Raw genomic sequence first — 9,640 nt, 5'->3', positions numbered from 1 at the left:
CTCGAGACGACAGACTGCTTGGGGGAAACTCCGCGCATAACGGCTGCGGGAAGGAGAACGGGCTCGCGGTGCATGCGGGAAGGAGGTGTCGGGGTCAACGGGCAGCAACTGATAGACGAAAATATGCGTGCTCATCCCTGAAATGCCATCTCGACTGTCTTTTAAACAGATTCCCCCCCTGTGGTTTATTTTTTTATTTTTATTTTTGTTTTGTATTTTGTGAACTTTGGCATTAGAGATCCTGGAGGAGCCTGTAAAAAACATGACTGTGCACAAAATGCACAAACATAAAAGTAATTCATAAATTCCAAATGACTTGATATAAGACTAATAAAGTTAAAATAGTGTTGTGCAGCACACAGTTAAAGTGACTTTATGTGAGGTTTTTAAATGCACAAAAAAGCTCTATTCTATCTTTATTTATTCTTAAGATGACAATGATATTGCATCAAAAGTTGTTTGCAATATATTTAGAATTATTTTTAGGCTACCTGGGTGTTATAAAGATGTGGATCCATGTTATTTTTTTCTTATATAAAATTTCATATTTACTCATTTTTATCTCAGACGGTATCCTAACTATCCATAGGTGATCTTTTTTACGCAAGGAAAGGCACAGTTTTTCACGGCGTAAAGTTGTTGCTGTATAAAGCATTTGTTTGTTTGCATATAGATCCAGACATTTCTTTTGGACCACCCTGTATAGAAAGCTAACCGTCGTTTTGTAGGGGTTTAGGGACATGTTTGGGTGAACTTATGGATAGGTCCGTGCAATCAATAAAATATTTTGCATGATCAACAAAAAAAAAAGGTTCAGGTTTCTAGGATCACACCATTTTGCATATATATATATATATATATATATATATATATATATATATATATATATATATATATATATATATATAGTTTTATCCCTCTATGACATTTATTCACAACTTTTTCACCTTGAAATACTACGTAATCTGTAAATTGAATACCAGAGTAATTACTTAACGTTAAATTATGTTCGGTCATAATGAGATGTTACCAGGCATGTGAATGGCTGAAAAAAAAATATTTATGAGGCACATTTTCTTAGATTTATGCTCATTGATCCGAGTCTACAAAAAAGCAACGCCGTTCTTCAGACTAAACTCTCCGGCTCGCCGACCTCAGCCGTTATTTCTGTAGGCGCACTTGAAAAGCGTCGCAATGCGCGAGCTGGCCGCCTTTTTCGCCAGATTGCGGACGTGTGATGAAAATGGTTCATTTCGGTGACAATAAGATGACAGACCCTTGCCATTGTCCGGGTCAGACGTTTGTCGTTGGGGGTGTGAGATTAGATGGAGCGGTGCGGGTTCGTTGGCTGAGGAATTAATTCTCTAACGTTTCTGCGCCTCGGGCGTGATTTTATTCTCATTCACTTTAAGAATATCTGAATAGACAGCCTACAATAACTATTAGTATAGCATATTTCTGTCCAACCTACACTTTACCCCTGGCACTGTAAACCTTGTTTAATTATGCATCTTTTTTATTTATAAAACAGATTATTTAATCATTATTTAATATAATTTTGTATATAAACTATTATTTAGCTAGTCTAACTATAACTGGAAATTAATATCTAATGTTAAAAAAACCTTAAATTTTATGTATGCCTACTGTTATTTTACATAACTTATATCTTTCTATCTAAAATATAACATGTGCTTATGGTTCCATTATTGTTTTTATTGTTATATATTTATTTTTGGAGGGGAAATATTATTTGGCAAATATTTAATTGGGGAAAAAAAGATTTGGCTTAATGATCATAATTAAATGATAAACAATATATAATTAATGTATATCTATATCTATACATTCTTCATCAGTTAATATGCGTATAAATTATAATGTAATATTTAATGTAAAAAAATAATATTTATGCTTATTTGTCTCCTAAACGCGCGCGGACACGCACTCACACACCCACGCACACACGTACACATTCCTGTGTTAAGATAAATGGACACAGGGCCTCGGCACGTGTACGTTGAATGGATTCCCAGAGGGGAGCGTTGAATAAAAAAGTTGTATAATCTTGGAGTGTGGCAGTCCCTGATCTACATAATGGTGAGGGACCGTCAAGGACGGGGCAAGTGGTCGGGGGTAGGGTGGTGGCCGTGTGAGTGTGTGTGTGTGTGTGTGGCGGGGGGGACGGGGGACGGGGGGACGGAGTGTATGGCCCAGAGAAGGAGGAGAAGAAAAAGGTGGGGGTGAAGCTGACATCTGCCGCTCCTCTTCTCTGAGACCCCAGGGTGGATCATGTTGCCAGGTCCTGCTATTGACGTCTGGATTGCAGCCATCTGCGTCCTAACTGACGCACAATGCGCACCCGGTGACTTTAAAAGGGGCGAGGCGGCGAGCATCGATTCAGAAAAGTACCGCGGAGTTCACACTTCTGGGAACTCGAGCAAATCAACACAGAGCAAACGCCAAGCGCCACCATGCCAAAGGGTTTCTTGATAAAACGCTCGAAAAAGGCCGGAGCTGTGTCCTACAGGGTGCGGGACGAGGACGAGTCGAGTCCGGATGTTCTCCCGAGTCCAGGGCATCACTCTTTCTGCGCTACAACGCTTCCCTCATTCCTCGTTCAAAGGACACTGAATCGGGTGTGTATGGGAGGCCTGCCTGAAGGAATCTGCGCTCCTTCTCTCAGCCCGACTCGCCCGGACGGAGAGGGTTACACAAGCCAATATCCATCAACACAACACAACGATCAGCTTTTCCTTGAGCCCATCCTCGGCGGTTTTGGGGTCAACGGATCTCCGGTATCACCGTCTCTCCCTGAAACGAGCACGAAAGTCGACTCAGTAACCAGCTCAACAAAACGACCTGCACCACCAGGCAACTCCAAAATCAAGCCACCCAAAAAGCGCAAAGAGAGAAAAGCGACCAGTCGCGACGAAGTCACCATATCTCCAGTTCTAGGTCTCCGTATTAAAGAAGAACTAGTGGAAGCTTCGAAGCAAGGTGCGAGCAGCCACTTGGGTGAGTTCATCTGCCAGCTGTGTAAGGAAAGATACTCGGACCCGCTCACTCTGGCGCACCACAAGTGTTCGCGCATTGTGCGCGTCGAGTACCGCTGCACCGACTGCGACAAAACCTTCAGCTGCCCGGCTAACCTGGCGTCTCACAGGCGCTGGCATAAACCCAAAGGAGAAGAAAATCACCCGACTGCGGTGAGCAGCACGACCCAATCCGAGCACTCCGACTCGGGCTCTGAGGATGAAGCGATGTTCAGTTGCACTCAGTGCGCCAAAAAGTTCCGGCGACAGGCTTACCTGAGGAAGCACCTCGCTCTTCACGAGCGGAAAGCTGCAGGTTTACGGCAAGATCTCAACGTCGCAAATCTCCCCGAAGCTATCGTCCTGCCAAAGGAAGATCCCTCGGAAGTTTCCCGGAAACTCCTTAAAACGCCCGACGTGTTTCCATGCCGCTTCTGCGGAGAAAACTTCTTCTCATCTCCAGGGCTGACCAGGCACATCAACAAAAATCATCCAACAGAAAACAGACAAATGATTTTACTCACGCAGAACCTCTAAGATCTCACATCTCAGACTGTGCCTTAAAACTTCTTTTATTTCATTACTACAGGATGAGGCACCTCAATGCATAAAATGTAGTTTATAGGCTGGACATTTGTTCTTTAAAGAAATCTGTATTTAATTATTTATTTATTTATATATGATTTATTTATTGTTTTATTTATTAAATGTAATTATATCATGTTACAATTCGTTACAGTTTTTTAATGTTTTATTCTGGTGTACATTTTTACATTTTCAACTTAAGAAGTTGATTTTTTTAAATGAATGATACTTTTCTAAACAATAAAATTATATTCACTTAGCATACGTTTGGTTTGTTGGTGAAATATTAATTTAACAATAACTTTACCAGTCGTTGAGTGGTAAGCGCTTAATTGAAAGTAAACATAATAGTAAATACATTCAAGCAAACTGCAAGTGTAAACTTATGGAGAGAGTTTTTTTATGAAGCATCTATGGGTTTTAGAAGGGAAGTTGCAAGCTACTAATCTTTAGATTTTTACGTGAGCGTTAAACTGGACCAAATTCTGGGTTTAAAAAGAAAAGCAATGATACGGTCTGATTGTTAAGAATTTAAGGCACTGGTTTCCTAAACTGATTATCAAGCATTAGCCATAAGTCCCACTCGCTATACATCACTTAATATCATGAAAAAGAACAACTATTTCACTATTATTTTCAGCACTCTTACTTGTGTAAAATAAATAAATAAACAAAAACTTGGGAAAAAAGTAATTACATTGGGTGCACTATAAAGCTTTTATATCTTATAATATATATTATACCTATTTATTATACAACAAAATAGTTTATACACAAAACATAAACAATAATAAAAGAAACATTTAAACTTCTGAGACTATTGGCTATAAGTTGATTAACTTAATTATAAGCTTTGCACATCCTGTGTGGGATTTCGGAGGAGAAATAACTCTATTATTGAATGAGCCATAAAATCAGTGTGTGACAGGGAAGGTTGGAATGCTTTGCCTCAAGCGTATGTCTTTGTTTTCTTACCTGCTTTGCTTGCCATATGCTGATATGCTGATACGACAAATACACTGAAGATACACACACATAGCATTGAAATGAAACTAAGTAAATACTAAATCAACGACTTAAAGAGTAAACGTGTTCTATTACTGCAAAGACTTAAAGTGATTATTGAAAAACAACAACGCGCTCGAAAACTAAAGGCGTCTTTAGCCCGACCTCACCAACGCCCACGTGTGCTTCTGACGTGACGTCTATAGAGCAGTGCCACAAGATGTATCATTTTACAAATATTATAGCAAACTATGATAGGAATGACGTAGGCCGATGTGTTTAATGGTTTCACGGCGCCGTGAATAATAAACCCAGAGTTACATGCACACTTTGGTTAACCAATCACACAAAAATGAATCAAATCAGTCAGAACAACAACAAAAACAGCAACAATAACAACAGCAACAATAATAATAATAACAATAATAATTGTCTTAACTAACAAGAGCGTTTGATGTGACATTGAATTCAAAGAAGTATATGTGCTCTTTTGACGGATATTTATAGGTCTATTAGCACAAAAGAAAAAACTAGGTTTATAAAATGACCACAACACAATCACAAAACGGAATCCTTAGTTTCTAAGCATGATTATTTACTCTGATTACTATTACTACTGCTAATAATAATAATAATAATAATAATAATAATAATAATAATAATAATATATTTTATTTATAGATTAATGTGTTTCTTTCATGAGTGTTTATATTAGTAGTTCTATCAGTGAAAGGAAAACTAACTGTAAATGATCACATATACGTTTGGCAACCCATTACACCTAAGGCCATGAGCCTACTGCACAAATAAACCACACCTACTCATTCTACATTTCTTCCTACATTGCTATTTACCTGATCTGTTAACATTTAAATTTTATTCCATTTAAAATGAAAGTATTTATAATGAGAAATACATTAATTATAATAAATTATAGAATTAGCATTGGTACTTCTTCCAATCACCAGTGTTTACTTATGGATTCAATTTGACATTGGTCTAAACGCAAAACTGATTTTAGTTAATGTCCCTGGTGATATTGTTCACCGTTGAAAAACAAACACACAAATAAATAATGTTATCTAATTATTGTAATGGTTTTGAGAAATAGAATAATAGGACAAATTATTTGCAGCTTGGACATACCATATAAATTGACAAGTTATAACCGATAATCAATGCAAATAATAAATACCAATGCAAGTGTTAAAAAAATTCCATGAACAGAAACAGTACTCAGTAAATGGTCATCCTCTTATGTAGACAAGAAAAACTGCAACAACATATAAAACTTAAAAGAAACAAACCCGAGAAGGTTATTCAGTAGTTTAGCAGCGTCATGCTGTGTGTTTATGTATTATTTGAAGAAAACTTTTCAAATCAAAATAATGGTATGTCCATCATCCATCAGTACAATTTCAAAATATTGCAGGGCATGTTCATGCCCTGCAATATTTTGAAACTGTACTGATGGATGATGGACATACCATCAGGAAAATAAAAAAAACAACTGGCATCAAAGTGCTATTTGACCAAACTCAATTTCCAAACACATTAATGTTCTTTTGGGTCAATAGGTAAATTCACACAGCCTTGCTCCAAGATGCAGCCTAGACAGAAAGATGGATGTTATTATAGCAAAAAAGAAGGATCTGTAAAGGGATCTTCAAAAATCACATATGTGTGTGAAGCTCAAGTGTCCACAAAAATTAGCCAATATAGCATATAATCCCATGACCCCTCATAAAGTACCAAAGAGCCGGTCTGCAGGACAGGGCTGGACCGGCATTGTTCCTTCTGAGACAATTAGTGGATAGATCATCATCAGCCACTCATTCATACAGTTCAGGTAGGTAAAACAATAATTATGTATGTAATAAATGTGGAGTATAAATTCTGGGGTTAATTTATCATGATCACCAAAGTAAAACCCAGTGTATGAGATAAATGGATGAAACTGGATGAAAATAAATAAATAAATAAATAATGTTTAAAGAAGAGGAGAATCAATTTCCAGATATTTGAATACACCATGGATTTTAAACACAGCTATGGCAAAAAAATAATTTTACCCACTGTCTGTAAATATAAAATGTAAATATGCTGTAAAAATTTCATTCATTTATTTATTAATTTATTTAGGATTAATTCAGGACAATATTGGTTTTGTAGTCTATGCTGCAAACATTGACGAAGAGACAGGAATGTATCCTGAATTACAGGGCACCATGCACACACACATTCACACACTCATTCATGCTTATTAGTTAAGCAATACCAATCTACCACTTACTACCACTTGGGCCACCATGTGTGTCTGATAAAATTCAGACACACAGACAATTTTTTATTTATTTATTTATTTATTTATTTTGTGAATTTCTTTCATCTTTGTGAAGCTGCTTTGAGACAATGACCATTGTTAAAAGCGCTATATAAATAAAATTGAAATTCTAGCCATAAGCAATTCTTTTACGTAGAGATTTTGACAGGCTAAAATAGTCAATATGTATAGGTGTTTCTTTTGATAGTCCACAGGGTCCTTTAAAATACTGTATGTTTCAATGGTAAATATTATAGGTCAGACATGCAAAGGATAAAAAAAATCACGGTTTGGATCATATCACAGTTATTGGTTACTAATCTGATTCTTGGATCAGTAGATAAGGGAAGACAAATAGAATTTTTCTTTCCATTTATGGAGCACTTGTTAAAACTTAAAGCATATAACTATTATCCATCATTTTAAATGAAGCCAATATTAAAAATGTCCAATATTTAACCAATTATATAATCAATTCTTAATGTTAAAAAAATAACAGTATCAAAAGGTTTTGAGATTTGTGTGCCACACATCTGGTCACTTTCGGATGCAAATGTCAAAAAGGACAATGAGCAGGCATTTGCTTGAGCTGGCGACTTGCTTCGCCTTTTTTAGTCATGGAGATGATGAGAATTCCACTGTGCTTTGTCTAAGGGTCATACCTATACACCCGAGTTTTGTCACCGGTAATGATCCTCGACATAAAGGATGGGTCATTGCCCGACCCACTGACGGAGTTCTTGGAAGACATTGACACAATGTTCCTTCTGCTCCTGTGTCAGCAGCCTTGGGACGACAACACTGTACATGTTCAAATCACACGTAAGGATTTCCTGAAATGTTTCGTATGACACACCAACAATGGCAGCAATGTTGTGGCTTGTTCTTCGATGATCATCTTGCACAAGCTGCTAAATGGTTTTGACATTTTTAGGGGTTGAGCTTTTTGAAGGTCTTTCTGATTTTTTGTCATCTTCCAATAGTGTTCTTCTACTCTTGAAGCATGCACGCCACCCAAAATACCACAAACGACTCACTGCATTATCACTGTAAACTTGCCGAATCATATCAAGCGTCTCTTTTGCGGATTGGCTCAGTTTCACACAGAATTTCACATTCGCTTTTTGTTTTACCTTGCTGTTCATGATAAAATAACAGATCCGGTAACGCACATGGTCAGAATACAACCAGTTGCACAGTGGCCGATGTACACAGGATGTACATGTGATGACTTTTGGCACACTGACTTATGAAGGTCAGTTGCAGCCTTGTGCTGCCATCTGCTAGCATGTAACAAATGTAGTCCTAAAACTTTATGATAGCACATACAGTATATGCACATATAGTGTGTAAAAATATAAACTAGCCCACAAAAAATGTTAAAAATACAATTTCATAGTGCAGATACGAATTACACCACTACTGTAGGTAATGTTAAGATAAATGTTTATATTTGTGTTTTTGTGCTGCCACTAAATCCCCATTCTTTTTCGGGAAACAAGTATAATGGCTAGCATGCATTACCTTACCTGGCATGCTGTTGGGAGATAGAGTGAACCTGAAAAACCTACAGGAAGCCCACACTGTTAACATCTCCCAGTTAAAGTTATTACATTGCAAACTTGTAGTCTCAGCATACCCTGATCAGCCATCACCAACTAAAGGCAACTAAAGGTAAGATGATCTCACAGTCCAAGAACATGCAGGAGATCCATTTTCCTGGGATCGTTCTCATAAACAAGAAAGTGCTTGGCTTGTGGTCCAAAAGCCTATTGAAATTACAGTAATCGCATTAGATACATGTGTAAAACACATATCTAGATATACATGGATTTAAGGATCCATTTAACCAACCCTTGTTCTCGGAAACAAGGACTGACTTGTATATATTTATGACCTTGGTATAGAAGGGAAAAGAATAGGATATTGGTATAGAATCTAAGTGTGCTCTTGGGAACAAGGAACACTACATGCTTGCAATTACGCATTTTGGTTTTTCGAATTCTCTGTGTTAAATTGCAATTTTTTTTTTTTTTTGATAAATGTTTGAAATTCCATCTTGGTTAGAGGACATGGACTTAGTATGAGCCTAAGATCCATATACTGAGAGGTTTTTCAGGAATAAGGTATTCCCGGTTGTAAATTCCAGTATTAGATTTATATCCATGGCATTTGGCAGACAACCTCTTATTATCTGGGTTAAGGGCCTTGCTCAAGACAAGAGCAACTTTTAATTTTAATGACAGACTTGACAAAATGTTGCCCAGCAGGAAAAAGTGCACAGAAAGGAAGCATGCTACTGCCTTGTGTAGTTCAATCCAATAGAAGTGCTAGTGTAGGTCAAATTAATGAAAATATTAATGCTGGTTGTGTTAGGAAGGTGTCAGAACACACAGTTCACTGTTATGGTGGTAAAAGAGGGACCTACTCAACATTACGCAGGTGGTCATAACATCTACATAAGATCTACAGTAGGGGTTTGTCATCTTTTTTGTATCTCATAAAAATAATATTCAAGTTTAAATAATGATTAATTTCTTTTATTTGGCTTATTTATGGCATTTTATATTTTATAAACAGTGTATGTTTATCTACTGTATTCCTGCTGCTTCAGAAATGCTCTCCAGCTTTAGCCATTTCTTGGCTTTCAGTCCGACATCCCACAATTCTTTGCGCGCGTAGGTTCACACCG

General features: G+C 37.2%; 1 pseudogene; it reads left to right on the top strand.

The window, feature by feature from the left end:
• The first annotated feature begins 2,292 nt into the window (after nucleotides 1–2,292).
• LOC128512545 (insulinoma-associated protein 1a-like) lies at nucleotides 2,293–3,652 on the top strand (annotated as a pseudogene).
• Nucleotides 3,653–9,640: the final 5,988 nt, after the last annotated feature.

The sequence above is a fragment of the Clarias gariepinus genome, chromosome 24 (genome assembly GCF_024256425.1).
Source record: "Clarias gariepinus isolate MV-2021 ecotype Netherlands chromosome 24, CGAR_prim_01v2, whole genome shotgun sequence".
Classification (NCBI taxonomy): domain Eukaryota; kingdom Metazoa; phylum Chordata; class Actinopteri; order Siluriformes; family Clariidae; genus Clarias; species Clarias gariepinus.
Note: the sequence above shows the minus strand (reverse complement) of the source record. Positions and strands in the feature narration are given on the sequence as shown.